Consider the following 19,198-nt stretch of genomic DNA (forward strand, 5'->3'; position numbering starts at 1 on the left):
TGAAGCCTGTAAGGCAAGCCAACACACTACCCAATATTTTAATCATGGTAGACTCTGTTGTGAGACATACATATATTCTGCTCACCAAACTGAAAAACTAGAAAACCACAGTTAGTTTCTATTAGAGGCCGGGATCCACCAAATCACCCATTCACTGAAGTCATTCAACCACAAGTATCAGAATGACTCAGTCATAGTCCATGTGGGTGTAAATGACCAGAGATGTACTTCCCCGGACTATATGACAGAGACTATGGAGCTTTTGGACTATATGTCCCAGGATGGTATGTGCCTAATTTGTGGGTTTTTTTTAGGTAAATCACTCATTACTGCAGGGACTAAATGGGGTTAAGGTAGGAGCTGTGGATGAAGTCAACTTACCTTCCTGCCATTTGCTCAGCTTATAGCCTGTCTTTAGAGACTGCAGGCACTAAATAGGGTGGGAGGCTGTAGAATAAAGAAACTTACCTTCCCGTCAATTGCTTAGCTTACAGCCTGGCTTTAGAGGACTAGTGTGCATTTGTATGAAATAAACTTTAGATGCTGTTTGTGTGAAACAAAATGAAGCTGTCTCTAGTTTCAAAGAATATGCCTCATTTTGCCACGCTTAGATGTGTTTTTCACAAAATGTGTTTTTCTTGCATATAACTGAGGATTGCAGTCACTAAATAATTACAATCTTTTCAGTTTCAGATATTATAGCCTTCAGAAACTGTATGTAAATGTAAACAGCTGTTATTCTAGTAACTTTCTATGTATATCAGAGCAGCATTTAAAATATGTCCCTGATTCTGGGCCTTTGCCTCTCATTATTTGTTAGCTGTGTCCCCAGATTCTTTCTCTGATTTATTTTTATCACAGTTAGATGAGATGTACATTGCAAAGTGGCTTTAACTGCTGGATGAGGGTGGGCGCTGTTTGAGGATGAACGTAAGTTACCATGTTGATGTTAACTCATTTAACCATATGGCTTCAAAGGACTAATATTCATTTTTGTGAAATAAAATACTTGAGGGTTATCTACACAGCTGTCGGCTGACCCTGAGTTCATTGACTGTCCTTGACTTTGCCTCATATTTTTGGTTTGCTTCTCAAAATAATGTGGTTTTCTGGCAAACTGAGGATTATAGTCATTAGATAATGACAAACATTTGGGTTGTCATTATCTAATGACAAACATTTGGGTTTCAGATTTCATGTTCTTCTGAAAATGCATATTAATACAAAAACTCTTACTCAAGCATATTTCTAACAATATAACAGCAGTAGACAAAAATCAACACTTTTCCAATCAACTGGCAAACCACAAAAACAACCCAAACAATTTTGTAAACACATGTCAAACCTCCTTACCCCAGGCTCTAAACAAACTCCATCACCATACCCTGACAAAACCCCCTCAGAGATAGCCAACCTGTTTAACTCTCACTTCATAGACAGCATAGGCATACTGTTACCAAATCCAACTTCCACAACTACCCCTAGCCCCATTTCTGATCCCCCTGCACCCTTATCTCAAGACTCCTGCACAAGCAAAAGAAAACCATTCACCATCACAACAAACCAGTACTACATTCTCTATCCCCTTTTCTCTTAATCCTGTCCCTATTTCCCTCGTTCGAAAACTACTTCAGAAGATAAAATCATGCTACGTCTCCTCTGACAACCTCCCCTCTGAATACTTACAACTTGCTGCAGAAACCTTAGCATATCCTGTCAGTATCCTTATAAATTGCTCCATAGCCGAGTCCAATGTCCCAAACCTATGGAAAAAATCTATCATCGCCCCTTTACATAAAGGGGGGCAACTCCATCGAACTATCCAATTATCAACCAATCTCCATCCTCTCTCCTCTTTCCAAACTCCTGGAAAAATATACACATAAGCAGCTGCTCCACCACCTCATCCAAAAAAATGAATTACTCCTACCCAACATAGATATCTCCCATCACACAGCACCACTACTGCTCTAATCTCCTTCATGGACACTGTTTCCAAATACTTTGATTCTGGTAATATCATCTCTGTCTTATTGCTAGACCTGTTAAAGGCATTTGAGACAGTGTCCCACAATAAAGTTGTTCATCAACTATCCATTGTAAGATGTACCCCTTCATCCCTCCAGTGGTTTGCAAGCTATTTATCCAACCACCAACAATGCGTCAAATGGCAGAATGATTTATCCCACTATCAAACCAGGGTCTATATTAGAATCTCAAAGGTTCAATGCTTCAAATGACTAAATATTGAACTTTAGTGATCAAAACTTTAAACCATCGAAGTTCTAGTAGACCCTGTTAAAAAAAAAACAAGTAAAGGGCATTTAGGCACCCCACACCCCCAGTTACTTAAATATACCAACTCTGAGATCACACTTTACCTGAGTATGGTGCAGAAAGAGAAGATTTCTCTTTCCTACACTGTAGCGCAATCTCGGAGTTAGTATATTTGAGTAGCGGGGGGTGTGGGGGGTACAGGGGGGCTTGCCTACACTCGTTAGTTTTATTTTTTTTGGTCCGAAAAATATTTTTATAGGTGTTCGATCATTTAATAGCTCGATGCATACAGTTTAATGTTTATGCATTCAAACTATTAAACTTTCATGATTATAATATAGACCCATCAAACTAACATAACTGGGATACCACAAGGGTCTATACTTGGCTCCTTACTCTTCAGTGTTGTCAACAACAACCTTCACACCTTGTCACCCCTTAGCTCCATTATCCAATACACAGATGATAGTACCATAATTTCTTCCTCTAATAACATACATCTCCAGCAACTCACCCAAGCCACCTTCAACTCAGTTGAGACAGACAGAAGCCCAGCTACTTCTAAATCCAAAAAAAAAAAAATGACTGCTTTTCTCAACAAAACCAGTCTCAACTGACTTTAGAATATTCTCACAAGATAAAACAGAAATTAAAACAGTTTCCACAGCTAAACTACTAGGCACAACCATAGATAACAAACTACCTTTTGAACACCACATCTGCAGTAGCATAAAAAACACACATCAAACTTGGAACACTCTATAGACAAAAAACTTTCTTGGGTAGCTCCACCAGAAAAACCCTTCCCAACACCTATTTGCTTCCCTCTCTCTTATATGCAGCCCCCCATACACCAATTTACATTCTTCTCTTAAAAACAAGCTCCAATTCTGCTACCATAAAATTGTGAAATTTGCCACAGGGTACTCCTACTGCTCCCACCACTGCGTTGCTCTGAGAGAACTAAATTGGCTTAAACTCACACAATAGATACCAACTCACACAACACCTAAGCGTTGTACAGCTGTCTTTTGCACATAAAATTATTTATACCCTGGATAGCTACCCAGCCCTCAAATCTGTCCTAAAACCTGTATACCTACAAGAGCACTCTGGTCTGAAAACAAACAACTCCGAACCATCTACATTCTAAACAAAAGAGCTGGAGAGTGTCTTTACTCTCATGCCACCGCCAAGCTCTGGAACTCTTTGCCAACAAACATTACTACCACTAATAGATTCAATTACTTCAAATACACCCTAGAAAACATTTTCTGTGTAATCAGACCTGCCTCTGCTCTTTTCCTAACAGGTGAACGCAATGCCCCTAAAAATAGGAACGTCATCGACTAACTACTAACATACTGGACTAAGAGACTTTATATATTCCTACACCCTTACTTCCCCATCCTACTCTAATATTCTTCTAAGCATCTATTCTCTTCTTATTTTCTGACCCTCAGCTCAGCCCTCACTCTTTACTTATGCCTACCTGATATATATATATATATATATATATATATATATATATATATATATATATATATATATATATATATATATATATATATATATTTGCAAGGTAGTATCACCTATCTAGTACATGTTTTATTATTTGTATCTCCTAGCTAGTACATGCTTTATTATGGTATCTACCTCTCTGTAAATATATTGTATTCATTACTGTATAGGATCATAGGATCATAGGATCATAGGAAGTTACTAGGCTATTGGCCCTGAGACCCTTATAAGCCTAGCTAAGAGTTTAGCCCATGTTGAAACAAATCAGCACCTGATGCCCCTGTCCAACAGGGACAAGGGTGGAATGCCAGTAATGTATTTTCTATTTCCCATCTAGTTATCCAGGTTGCACTTAAAAAGGGGTAAAGAGGTACTCTGCTTGACATGGAGAGAGTCTATTCTATAGATGGGGGAGACTCTGGGACACAAATGTGTCCTGCCAACAAGTCCTATTGATGTCACAGACCAGGTAGAGGCTGTGTGTGGGTTACTCGAGTGGAGCTTGACTTGCGGATATGCAGCAGTCCCATCAAGGTGGGGTTCGAGATCGCCTTGTGTGCCAGACAGAGTTCACCTCTGAGGAGTCTGTATGAAACTGAGTAGAGGGATAGAACTTTAAGCCTATCTATTTATGGTAGATTTTTGAGGCCCTGGATTTTCCTGGTGAGGAACCTCTGTGGTGTCTCCAGCTGCTGCACATGCTTTGCAAGGTACATGCCGAATGGGGCACTGTACTCAATAATGGATATCATAAGGGAAGAATACAGGGATGTTATGACTTCTTTCTCCCTGGATGAGATACACTTACTTATGAGTTGGGTCATGTAAAAGCGTTCTGTACAATGGAAGCAATGTGGTGGTCAAAGTCAGGTTGCTATCAATATGGGTGCCCAAATCCCTCACAACTGATTGCATGCTTAGGACATTGTTATTAATGTGATAATTTGTGGGGATGTCACTCTCCCCAAAGAGGATGATGATGCATTTTTTGGTATTCAGCTTGAGGCCATGTTTCTAGCACCAGCCACTTGTTTGGTTGAGACCCTCTTGGAGGATGTCCACATCACTAGGGGAATTGAGGACAGTACCCAGCTTGCAGTCATCTGCAAACTTGGTAAGCCATAGCCCACTGGTTTTGGCCTGCACCTCAGAAAAGTAATTCTCAAATAACAGAGACCCCAAGAATGAACCATGTAGTACTCCGCTTGATACAGGTCTACTGCTTGAGGTGGCTTCTGCTATTTTGACTAGGCGGGTTCTATCAGTGAACTAGTTAGCTACCCATCTGGTAACATATGGACTGATGCTTAGTTGAAAGAGTTTATCTATTATACTCGAGTGGGGAAAAGTGTCCAAGGCTTTGGACAGGTCAAGATAAGGCAGTGTGCACCATCTTCTCCTTGTCCATGGCTTTGGTGACTGTCTTAAAAAAGTTGACCGAATTTAACAGACATGACCCCCCCCCCCCCCCTTGATGAAGCCAAGCTGTGTTGGATCAATTATTTGGAGGTTGCCAATGTCCTTGTTAAGATGGTCCATGATAATCTGTTCCATAGCCTTGCAGATCAGGCTAGTTAGGCTGATGGGCCTATAATTCCCCTATTGGCGTACGCTCCACCTATGTGTAAAAGGATGACAGCGGCTGTCCTCCACTCAGCTGAGACAAAGCCGGTACTCAGGCTATGGTTGAATTAGGTGCCTAATGGTGCTGCAAGTTCCTGCCTGAGTTCATGTAGAATGCAGCATGGGATGTTATCGGGTCCCATGGAGGCTGTATTTTTCTACTTTGAGAGAGCAGTGATGACCTGATCCCTAGATATAAGGGGAGGGGGGCAGGTACCGGGAATGTCCTGATTTACTGATGGGGGGGGGGGCAGAGGGGTGAAATTTTCACTGATATGTCAACCAGCAAGTTTGTGGTATCTACGGCATTTGTATATGTGGTGTCCTTGACCACCACTTCTGAACAGATCTGGGTGCTTCATTTGAGATTGTGGACATATGTGAAGAAGGCCTTATGATTGTCTTCAGTAGATGTGGCCAGTTTGGACTCGATGTTTGCTTTGGAGGATTTCACTAGTGCTTTTATTTGCTTGTTCAGGCTAAGGAAAGATTGCGTCCAATTGGGCACCTGCTCCTTCCTGGTCCTGGACAGCAATTTTTTCTTTTGTTACAGAGTTTATTTATTGCAGATGCCCACCAGACAGGTTTACTCTTCCTTGCGGAGGATGATTTTGTCTTGTCAGGTATTTCTGATTCCATGCATCTATATAGCAATAACCCACGCCTGGGTGTGGGTAATGCTAAATTTACCCACGTTTGGCGTGGTTTGGTCCCGAGGCCGGAGCCCGAGGGACCAAACAAAGCCAACCGTGAGTAAATTTAGCATTACCCACACCCAGAAGTGGGTTATTGCTATTATACCATGGCATTATTTAAGAAAAGAAACTATTACTTTTCTTAAATAATGGCATAGTATAATGCCTGTTTACTGCCCTTCCGCAGATGTCTGGCATCCGCGGCAGTTCTGATGTACTGCGCGCCTGCGCAGTACATCAGAGCTGTGGGCAAAAGCAACGGAGAAAGCAAGATCTCCGTTGCTTTTTTTTTAGTGTTTTCTGTTTGTATTGAGGCATCATTCTGCATGATGGCAGAATGCTGCTTAAGGCTTGGGACATACCAATCTGGGACACATATTCATTGAGTTCAATCATGTCTCTCTTCATATAGTCCAGGGAGGTACATCCCAAGTCATTCACATGAACATGGACTATGACAGAGTCATAACAGTACCTGTTGTTGAGAGACTTGAGTGCATGTGTGATATGGCAGATTCTGGTCCCTGACACACAACTAACCATGACTTTCTCCTTATCCAGCCTGGTGAGAGGCACATATGTGTGTCTCACAATGGAGTCTCCTATGGCTAATAGTTTGGGTTTATGGTTACACCTTAGTGGTTGTGAGACACAGGCGTGTGAACTATGCATGGTATGTGGTGTGGAGGGCTATGGAGATCACAAACGTTTTTGCCTCACTGGTCTCCTTACTTTGGATATGTTTTTGTTGAGGACCTCCACATATGTGGGTGTGTATTGTGTAGGTGTGGGTGGTGTTTGAGGTGTAGTGATTGTGTTGACAACCTTCTCAGTGCAAGATATATTGGCTTGTAAGGGAGAGAGCATAGACTCTAGGTTTGTAATGTAATTGCATCTCTCACAAATTGTGTTCCTAGGTGGTAGTAGTAGGTGGTTGTCTGAGTACATAAGGCAGTTGCTACACTGTCTCAGGATGCCTGTATCAACCAGACTGGCAGAAGAAACTGTAGGAAATTGTCCATCCATATTTGTCAGAATCTGAGAGAGAAAGGCCAGGGAGAGCTAAGGGGTAAGCCTATAGCTCAAGTGCTTAAACCAAAACTAAGAGGCTTAGAAAAACACACTTTAAACAGGCTATAAACAAACAGCAATAAATGCAACAGAAATGATGCAATTGAAGACTTTAGACAACAAACCACAGCAAGTAGCAGAAAAATCAAGATAAAGTAATAGAGTAGTAGGAGGAGACACAAATATAGTAAAAGTAGCTGAATAAAGTGTTTTTTTTTCTAGTAGAGTGGAAATGGAGAGATGAGGAACTGAATACATTTTTTTAGTAAAATGGAATGCTCAGATCTGCTCAGAGTTAGTGCAGAATGGCACAAAATACACAGAACCGACCGATATCGCCAACATCTTGGCAGACAGGTTTAGCACAAACTTCAGCCCCCTCTCACCCCCAAAAGGGCCCCTAACCATACCAGAAGAATGTAGAGTCCCTGAAATCACAGACACTTAGGTTAAAACAGCCCTCTTCAAAGCCAAAAACACAGCATCAATGGGACCAGACGGTGTCCCAGGCTGCATCCTACATGAGCTCAAAGACGAACTAACCCCTCACCTAAACACACTGTTCAAATTCAGCCGCTCCACAGGCTACGTACCCATAGAGTAGCGCACAGCAACGGTTATTCCACTCCACAAAGGTGGAGCGACAACAGACCCCAGGAGCTATCACCCTATAAGCCTGAATAGCTTGGTCTGCAAGGCTATGGAGCACATCATCATGGAACTCATTAACAGAGACATTGGGAACCACCAAACACTGGACCCTAACCATTTCAGCTGTGTTAAGGGCAGATCATGCCTCCTAAACTTGGTGGACTTTTTTGAGACAGTTACCAGGGAGATAGATGAGGGAAAGGTGATACACACAGCCTACCTAGACCTCGCTAAGGCCTTAGACACCATTTCCCATTCTGGTATTCTAGACAAGCTCACCAGCCTGAACATAAACCCCTACATCACAAGATGGGTTGCCAACTGGCTCACGGACAAATCCCACATGGTAAAAGCTGCAGAAGCTAGGTCTGACTCTAAACCAGTTACAAGTGGCATCCCCCAGGGCTCAGTCCTAGGACTCCTCCTGTTCGGCATATACTTCTCAGAGGTACAGGCAAGCAGAGGAAGACTATGGCTGACCAAGTTCGCAGATGACTGCAAACTAGGGGCTATAATTGACTCTCCAGCTGACACAGACATCCTCCAAAAGGGTCTCACTGAGACATATACCTGGTGTCAAAATCATGGCCTCAAGCTAAATGCCAAAAAGTACATAGTCATCCCATTTGGATAAAACATAGTACCCACAAACTACCACATAGGTGGTAGTCCCCTAAATGCAGAAGATGTAATAAGGGATCTGGGGACCAAAGTAGATAGTAATCTCACCTTTGATAATCACATTGCCAAAGTGGTTAGAAAATCCTTCTATGTGGCCCACCTAATAACAAAAGGGTTCACATCCAGATCAAAAGAGGTAATTGTGCCCCTCTACTCATCACTCATCAGAACCATCATAGAGTACAATGCCCCATTTGGGATGTACCTTACAAGACACCTGCAACAGCTGGAAAGACCACAGAAGTTCCTCACCAAGAGGATCACTGGCCTCAAACAGATGCCCTATGTAGCTCGACTGAAGAAACTCTATCTGTACTCGGTTGCATACTGCCTACTCAGAGGTGATCTCTGCCTGACATACAAGGCCATGTCCAACCTAGAATTGATGAACATGCTCCACCTAAAGAAAACCTTATCCCTTCGAGCCACACGCTCTAGGGATCTAAACCTCACCACAACAATAAATAGGATGTGCTAGAGGGATGGATTCCTGTCCCAGAGACTTCCCATGCTTTGGAACAAGATCCCAATCTTCATTAGGCAGAGCTCCTCGCTAACACTCTTCAAAAGAAACCTTGACGAGTGGATGGGAAACAGAAAGTTTACCCTGGGGATCACTTCAGTGGCTCTGCTGGACAGAGGCACAGGGAACTAATCTAAGGGGGTGGCGAAAGCCAACACATTCTGACTAGGCTTATAAATGCCTTCGGCAGATAGCCTAGTAGCTACCCATGAACCTATGAAAGGAAGAAAGGAGGAACAGAAGAAAATTCAAGGTTAACGAACTAAAGGATTTCACCTTCCCAAATGATCTCTGTATTAGGTAGAATGAGCTAATGAGATGATACAGGGAGGAGTGCCTCTTATCATATTTACAGTAGGGCCAGGCAACAACAAAAGCTACCACTTTAAGAACACAACAGCAGTTGGGTGGAAGAAAAACAAAAAAATCAACCAGAGGTCAGCAAATATGTAAATGGAGCCACAGAAAAGTAAATAATTCAATCAAACAAGTATCTACCTCTCTGTACTAATTTAGTATTCATTGCCTATTACTGTGTGCTGTAATACTTGCTGTTATCTTTTCATGTTAATTTGCCTCAACTTTCATGGATCATTGGAGCTTTTCTGCCTGGGCATTTGCTGAAAATGGGTTCCTGACCCAGTTGGACTTTCCTGGTAAACAAATGTTAAATAAATAAATAAAATAAATATTTAAAATTTGCACCATTCTGGGCCTTTGGTCCTTATTATATTCTGGCTTTGCCATAATTTGTGCTTTGAGAGGTTGAGAGGCATTTTTGACACAATCAGATGCTATGTACACAGTAAAGTTGGTATAGCTGCTAGGTGAGTGCGAGGATTATTTGTAGATGAAAGTAACTTACCTTCTTATTGTTTGATCAGTTTTAAGTCTGGCTTTGAAGGGCTAGTGTGCATGTATGTGAAATAAGTTTGTATACTTCAGCTAATATGTGTATGTGTAAAACAAACCTGAAATACTTTATTGTGTCTGTAATTACTATTTTTACCACACTCAGACATCTGAGGAGGACACAGTCAACAATGGAAATTATGTTTGCTGAGTACAGGGGATGTCTGTGGATGATAATGACTTGTTTTTCTGTCATGACCAAGTTGAACAGATACTAGTCTAGCTTTGCAGGACTAGTGAGAATTTATGTAAAGTAAGCAGGTTAGAATACTTTACTGTGGTTATTGGTGAAATATAATGTCAATTGTGAAGATAAATCAAAAAAAAAATGTGCATTAAATACTGAGATCATAGTCCAGACAAAAGTGTGTGTGTGTGTGTGTGTGTGTGTGTGTGTGTGTGTGTGTGTGTGTGTGTGTGTGTGTGTGTGTGTGTGTGTGTGTGTGTGTGTGTGTGTGTGTGTGTGTGTGCACACGTGCATACGTGCATATGTAGGGGGTTGGGGAATAGTTGTATGAAAAAGACCTGGGGCCCAATGTGCACTTAATCCCTTACTGACAGAAAATAGGAATCAAATGTTGGAATAAGTATCTTCTTAACAACAGAAACAAAAATAAATTTCCAGCTAAGAAGGCTAATGATTTTGAAAACTTGTTTTCACTTGGTTAATACTTCAGTAACAATAAGGGAATCGTACTGATGGAAGTCAGAAAGGGGCCTATGTGAAGGCCCAGATATTTTTATGTGTCTTCCTGAGCAACAGTATTAACCTATGAATTAGTTTGTTTCAGGAGAGGGAGGAAATAGCCAGTTTATATAATCCTAGTATGCACAACTGGTTGCCTTAAAGAAAGGAGACACAATTAATAACTTTACTAAATATAGCCTTAATATTCACTGTTGTCTTTTCTTTAATAATACAAATGTTTGCATAAAACAGCTTCTCTTTGACTTGAGTTTTTTTAAAAATCATTTTCCATCAAAGGATTTAGCTACTGCAGTAGTACAATATTTAAATTTACAGAAGTCTTTTGCAGCAAAAGAAATTGTTAAGCTATATACAAACTAGCAGCCTGAGAGAAGAGTAGATATTCTGAGAGATTCATTACATCATTTAGTCAGGATGGATTTTGTCAGTGTAACAGCAGGCTGAAGGAGTATGATGAGGCCAACCAAGCCTTGAGGCCTAACCTGATGTCAAAGCAAGAGCTACCAATAGACATATAATGGTCATACTGCAATATAGTGACAAGACAAACCTGTCTAGGCTATGAAAGAGGGTGATACTATGTATAGAAATGGTAAAAAGACAGTAAAAAGGGTGAATATTTTCTAAGCTAATTCTTGATGATGGTCACTGACATGAATTTTCTCATTTATGGAAAATAACTAATACACAATCATGATAAGACTAAGAGATATCACATAGATTCTGAATCCCTATATGGGGGGGGGGGGGTGTAGTACTGGAGTAGAGGAAGATGCAGTCATTTCCAGAAGAGACCTATATTAGTAAGGTTAGATGCTGGAAAGAAGTAAACTGAGGTAAAACTCTTAAGACAGTGCTAATATAACACAGGAGAATAAACATGCATTATAAGGCAATGTGTTTTAAACTGTGCGTAGCAGCTGTGTGTGCTTGTTAAGATCTCGCTGACATAATCACTTTATGTGCTGCTGAACAGAGCGTGGCATACAGCAGTGTAATGAGAGGCAGTACACACATGTGACTTAATGCACTAATTAATAAGACAGAAAAAAACTGCATTGTAGTGCAGTCGACTAGTTATGTGCAGTAACATGTTAATTATTATGGATCAAGATGTGGAGTCAGATCATGGATGTGAGCTTCCGGCAATCGGTATGGTAGATACTGACAGCTTTACTATTCCCATGGGAACACTACCACTGTGGAGAGAAGTATCTTTCACAGCTGCTGACTTACTTGAACCCTTCTAGATCACTGCTGTCATGTCAAGTCAAGAATGCCCTTTGGGGATCGAAGCAAGAAAAGAAAAGCTGCTGGATACATGACAATAAACTCAGTATACCAAGCAAAAAGGTTATACATTAAAAATATGCCATATATTAAAAACAATTTTGTAGCTGTATTCTTAATGCGGAGATATCTAGTACTTTTCCTGGAAGAAACATACATGCAGAAATGCATGCAGAAGCATTATAATTGTTTTATTTATATCTATATCTGTATCTATATCTATATATAAAGATAGTCATAAGAAAACTGAATCATAACCAACAATGATTAGTAAATGATTGCTTTATATATTGTAGTCTTGCTATTAAAAAAAAATACTGTCACGGCTTGGTGCACTTCATGACTATCTTTAGCTTACAGGCTGAAGACCCTAACATTTTTTCTGCAGATCTTCTCCTTGCAAAATCAGTCTTGAAGGGCCATTATGATGCCTGCATGATACAATGCAAAAAGGCAGCCACCATTTTCATATAAACCTTTGCTGTTGATTTCCACAGTGATCTTGCCCTTTGCATTTTCACTATAGTGGAGTACCACAACAAAAGTGTCAGCGGATTATTGTGTACTTTTCATTTTATCTTCTTCTGTCTTATTTTTCTGTAGAACTGCTAACACAGGATTGCACTATTGAAAAAAAAGTGGATTGGATTTGTATCAGTAATCCTCCAGTTTAAATCCTTAGATCATTGTCTCTTTAAGAAGCTGTCCCAGTATACAGACTCATGCAATCAAGAAGCACACATTGTTGATGCTAGGAAGATCTAAAGTCTCAAAACAGGGTTTTGGATTTGTGATTCAGAACTTCTGACTACACTATATCATAAATAAAGTGCTGCACTGCTGAGGTCCCGTCTGAGGTATCTAGCAGTTCAAGTGGTCGTTAAGGATCCTGTAAAATTTGTTGGATATGACCAGCGTAGTAATCTGGATATAAGCCATTCGTCATGAATAGCAATGTGGAAGTATACCTGTTGCACAAAGCAAGCAGTATGAAAGAAGTATTAAATCAGAATTATGCACGTGTTGGTGGCTCGCTTTTTTTCCTTTCCTCAGCTGACCATGAACTGACCTCAGTAACTTCAGTCCTTGCCTCAATCTCCAGGTGTACCTATTCTTTCTGATTCCACTATACTTTTTCGAAATTACGGTTGGGGAAGGAATGGTCATCAAGGCATTCTGGGACAGTGTCACACTGCTGCAGTGGGAGTATTGTTTCCTACTTAGCCCTTTCCCGCAAGTTCCCAGTAACACCCCGAGGGTGAGAGAACAGTATATATTTTTAAGAAGTGGCATTCTCATAAGGCCAGTGCATTAGGCTAAGACTTTTGATTGGGTTGGAGTGAAACAGCAAATTCTAAAAACATTCAAACTATAGACCATAAACAAATTAAATGCCAGTGTAATTACTTAGCAATAGGCATAATGACATCTGACTGAAAACGATCCCATGCAGATCGGCTGCTGTATGAAAGTAACAATAAGAGTGGGCTGACACTTTATACAACTTTTACCACAACCCTGTCTGCTATTCTGGAGGCCTGGAGGCTTATATTCTAAAACATAGAAAGGATTGAGCCACTGTGGTACTGTGTATGCTGGGGGGGGGGTTAACTACAATTGTGTAATATCTGCATCAGATGCCATATGAAAGTGGTGTAGGACAACTTAATGTGTACATTCTGAATGAGACAATTGTGTGTGTGTGTGTGGGGGGGGGGGACTACAACATGACAGAATCAGTCTTGCATCTCAAAGAAATCTATAAAGTTTAAAAAGTTAGCATCTTTCAAGCAAAGGAATATACATGAATGGAAGATTACATTTTTTTTTCTTTCTTGTATGCTCTTTCTACTTCCCCCCATATCTGCTACCCATCTGCCCTTCACTACAATTATTCCCATTGGCTTCCCCATGTGATGAGAGCCAGTCATGGCATAGCTGTCATACAAGCCATAATCACGTGATTTTTTTTTCTCACTGGAAAGGCTGAAGTATGTATACGCCTCATGAAACAAAGTCTTATTACCTCTTTCTCTGAACATATGTGTATTTTCAGGGTTATAGTATGTGAACACACTACCTGTCAGAGCTATCCACATGTTCCTAAAATCTTGCATTGCAACAGCTTTCTTCTAGTGTATGTTAACAATAAATTCAACTAGACTCACTCCATCTCCCATTATCAGATCATTGAGTGCCTTGATTATTGAACAATCCCAGATGGGACTGGTTTACCGTCAGAGCTTTATTCATTTGTGCCACAGAGTACAATACAAGTGATCAGTGACTGAAGAAAGGAATAAAGGATTAGTAATTAGTAACATAATAATTATTTTTGCAAGAATAATTAAGGATACAGACCATAGCTCTCAATCTCCCCTCTTATGGCTTATGTTGCAGATGCAGTACAATTGCAGTTGCATTGCACCTCCCCCACCACAACAAGAATAAAAATGTTGAACACTACCTACCATGATGTGGAACATATGGGCTCTCTAATGAAATGTCAGTACTTGCACTGCTGAATTTTAAAATACTGAAAAAAGAACAAAAATACAGCAGAAGGATGAATATCAAATACCACTTTTCTCCTTTAAACTTGTTTTTTGCAGGAAGCAAGATCCCCTGTACCTCCTGATGTTGGGGAAAAGCCTCTCTCACCCCCAGACTTATATATACCAACTCTGAGATTACTATACATCAGAGAAAAGGAAATTTTTCAAGAAATGGCCGAGTTTGCATATGTAAGTATGGATTTTCAGTCATTTGTTCTCCACATTTTACCACTTGGCATTGTGACGCTCAGCAATTCAAATGTTTATTGGAACATAAAGCCAAATTGTTGAGCACTGGTAACAACTTGAATTAGGAAGCTCATGGCATGGTTAAAATGAATCACAATTTACATTCTGAAAGTTATTTCAATTAATTTATATGATGCATAATTATTCACCATGAATATTTGTTTTAAAACATTTTTCACAATGAATGAACAATAGAGCTTTTTAATGTGGAACAGAGTGGAACATAACATTTTTAAGACTTAAAATGTGGAATGATCCTCAATGAGGTACAGTTTAGATGCATGCTACAAACAGCACAGTAGGGAGGAAGGAGAGAAGCTGACAGCTGCCCTGGGCAGTAGAGTGCGTGAGTAGAAGTGCAATAAGTTATCAAATGGGTGCAGTGTAGTACTGGAAGTGATTCTGTAAGCTGTGGATGGTATCTTGTAGCTGCTTAAATGACTTACATTGCCAGTGTATGGTTCACATGACCATGTTTTTTGGTCTTCAATTACAGGTTGAGGGGGATCTATTCTGGGCACTGCCCAGGGAGGCAGTTTCTCTAGCTATACATCTTGTTAGAGAAAAACATTTCTGAAGATGTGCTGATTCAGAAAGCAGTAAGAAAATCAAACGAATACATGGGAAAGACTCAATACATGCAAAAATTAGGAAAATGTACACAATGGTTTATAATTAGTCAACTGCTTACCCAATAGTGACAGAAATGAGATGACTTTCCGAACCAAGCTGCCGATATATATAATCACACTATTTGTTTCTGTGTTTGCATTCACAAATAAATGAGTAGGAAGCTGTTGTTTTCATAGGTAGCATTTTAAAATACTACATTTATAACCATCTCATCAGGAGCATGACAACAATGTACAATATTGCAGAGTAAGGAGATAGCCCTGTCTTACAAGATATTGGCTTAAAGTTAGGAGGAAGACCTGGAAAATAACAAATCATTTATCAGAAGATTGTATTCAGGGGGATTATGCAAGCCAGGAAATATTGTTTTAATATATAATCTCAAAATATGGAATGCCTGACACTGTTCCAAACTTACAGGCCTCAATTTTTACTTTAACTTTAACATTTCCAGAAATTACACACTAAAGACCTCTCCATTGCAAACCCAAGTATCCCGAAACTAAAAAATTTCAGACACTTATCATAAAGAGTTACCATTAAGGATTGAGGTAGGGGGACAGGGCTAGTGTAAGGTGTGTGCCTTCTTTAGAGTTAGTGTCAGGGAAAGGGTTAGGGTTAGCATTAGGGTTTGAGCTGAAGTCAGGATTTGGGTTAGGGTTAATACACTTGACTAAGGGTTCACCCCCTGCAGTATCTTACTCATATGTGCTAAACTTAAAATTTGCTGCACAGGTCAGTGATACTATTCACATTTGACTATTTATGTATTTATTTTTAAGTAAAACATTTTTTTACTTAGAGATAGATAGATAGATAGATAGATAGATAGATAGATAGATAGATAGATAGATAGATAAAATGCTTCAAGGTAAATAGCATCACGGAATGCAGATGGAAATAACCACAGTGGTTTAACACTTTTTTAAGTACAAATGGAGATCTATCCCTAATGACTGTTCTGTTCAACACATAAGCCAACTAAAGTGAATTATCAGTGCTAAGCATAACAAAATATAAAAAAAAATGGCAGGCCATGGGCCTCTGGAGCTGTGGACACAGGGCAGCTGTCTAAATTGCCCCTATTATAATCTGCCTGTGATTATGGGGAACAGCTTTGGTAGGGAATGGTGCAGAATGTGACTTGTATATGCAACCATAATAGGACTCGACAACAAGTTCACCAAAGTGTTACTGATATGATACTCTTTGCAAAAGAGAAGGTGATGGTCCACTTATGATTAGGAGTCTGTGGTCTCACTTGCCACCCAAGGGGAGCAGCTCGTCATAATTTGGGGTGGCTTGTATCATGAGATATGGGCTGGCAACAACCACCAAAGTTACAGTTGAGACAGTATAGCACTCTCCACTGCATATTTAAATAGAAAGATTGACCAACACCCACTTGCATTCCTTTCATTCTAGACACATCTGGTCTGTAACTGCAAAAACTTCCAAGTACGTTTTCTGGTGCATGCTGTCACTGTATTTCAATATGTAGTACTCTACATGCAACAGGAGGTTATAGGAACATGTGTGTGTGAGCAGACAGTAGTGCCACATCTGTTCTTGCTTTCACAGCTTCAATAAAGATGGAACAGTTGTTATAATGAATAAAACTGACTATATTTCTAGTATGAAAGAATTATTGTTAGAAGGTAATTTGTTTAAAAAGATAAATAAAACAACACTTGAAGCTATTGTTTACAAAGTTAAAAAAAATTTCATTTGCAATTGAATAATGATATTTCATTAGCTGTATAATTGTATGTATAATCCTAGACCTAGGATTCCTATGCTTTATGGCCTGCCTAAAGGTGCATACCAATAAGCCACACCACTCATAAAACCATACCTCTCGACTGTCCAGATTTTCAAAGAATGTCCAGATTTTTACCTCATATTTTTGGTCTGCTCCTCATACAATTTGTGGCTTTCTGGCAAATCACTCAGGACTGAGGTCACTAAATAATAACATACATTTGTGTTTCTGATTTCATATCCTTCAGAAAATGCACACTAACACAATTCCTGCTATTATAGCAACTTTCTAAGTTTATAAGGACAATATTTTCCATTTGTCTCCCCAGTATTTTAGGCTTTGTCCAGATTTCTTACACTACAAGGTTGAGAGGTATGCATAAGACTCATTCTTTCAGGAAATGGTTGGGTTACAGAATCTATTTCAATATACTTAGCACATTTATTAAAACATTTTAACTAATGTAAGGAGCTGTATTAAAGGTACAGATTAATTTTTAAAGGTACTATGTCAACATCATGGCAATATGGATATATATATATATATATATATATATATATATATATATATATATATATATATATATATAGATAGATAGATATATAGTTACACTTGATATTAAATCACTATCTGTGCTTGTACCAAATGGATATGGGATTCAAGCTATTTGTACATAGACAAATAATGCACCTGCAGCATGTATTTAATGGCATCATTAAAGGCCAGTTTTTAAGAGTGGACCATTTGACTACTGACAGAGATGCTTGTGAATATCTGCTGCTGAATATTTAATGTATTTATACAAATAAAAGATGGCTCTGAAAGTGTTGCTTTTGCAGCCTTTATGGACCTCATTAAACCCTGACACTACAAGCCAACACAATGGACATAATCAGTGGTCATATTGTAGCATCTTGAGCCCAACGATGGAGGATGTGATCCCTGAATCCCCATAGACTCCTGAGTATGTAGTTACCATAGTTACCATGCCAAACTCCCATGGCTATACTGCATTTCTTGCCTGTCATTTTGATCTCCTGAGGTGTGTGATGATGACTGCACCCTGTCTACCCCTAACCTGTATGGGTGCTGTAATGTCTGATGCACAGCATTTCTAGTCCATGCACTGCCCTGCATACATGGCACTGGTTGGATAATGCATGGCTAATGTTACTCTCCATCATCAGTGTCACGGCTTGCAGGTGCTGCACTGCACTGTACCCACGTCTGCCTTGGCTGTGGTACTGATGCTACATATTCTTACTTTCACTCTCCTCCTTACACAAATACTGCTGCCATGACTGATATGGAATGCCCCACAAAATTTCCACCTGTCACTCTGATTCCCCATTGTCATGTCATGCGGCATGACACTCACAACAAGAATCTTGCTGACATGATCCTCCTGACATGTCCTGACAATGGGAACATCTCTTCCATAGGCTAAGCATATGCTGTACTATATTTCATGTTTCTACATGTGCTGTGTTAGAGGCCATTTTCTGTATTTCCTGGGGTGTGTGGATGGGAATCATCACTCAGGGCTCTAAAGTAGATTTATCATCACCTGCAACACTCATCAAACAAATTTTATGTCACCTTCTCCATGCTTGCATGGTACCTGTGTGTACAGACCTCCATTTAGACTGCAGGTAAACCTACCAAAGCTAGGGTCTGTATGGCAATGTATGTGCAATCTATGGCTCCAAGGACCTCAGGAAAATGAACTGTGTCACAAAATGTCCCACATGGTGCTGCTTTTCATTTCTGCAGTCCTGGGGAACCAGATATGTCTTCCACATGCTGAGACATAATGTCGAGGAAGTAGTTCAAGGTTCATGAGTCAGACTCCCGAGATGTACATAAAATGTCCTGAGTAGGAAGCTGAAAGGTCCCTGTAGCTAAGACATTTAAAGCTCCACATACCTTTATGTTGACAGGTATGGGCATGGCATGTATGCCTATCAATTCCACTTGTGGGCAACACAGCTTGACTAGGCCGCTTATGATCTCCCTGTCCAGATGGAAATGATCCACAATCTATTG

The 19,198-nt window shown here is 39.9% G+C and overlaps 1 long non-coding RNA gene across 1 annotated transcript in view; it reads left to right on the forward strand.

Moving 5' to 3' along the window:
• LOC122796334 overlaps positions 1 to 19,198 on the forward strand; it is a 635,752-nt gene that overhangs the window by 246,401 nt on the left and 370,153 nt on the right. Inside the window, exon 2 of the long non-coding RNA XR_006363963.1 lies at positions 14,566 to 14,697. This is a non-coding gene — a long non-coding RNA (uncharacterized LOC122796334). The remainder of the gene's footprint in view (positions 1 to 14,565; positions 14,698 to 19,198) is intronic.

This window comes from Protopterus annectens, chromosome 3.part0 (genome assembly GCF_019279795.1).
Source record: "Protopterus annectens isolate FY-2018-M chromosome 3.part0, PAN1.0, whole genome shotgun sequence".
Taxonomy (NCBI): Eukaryota; Metazoa; Chordata; order Ceratodontiformes; family Protopteridae; genus Protopterus; species Protopterus annectens.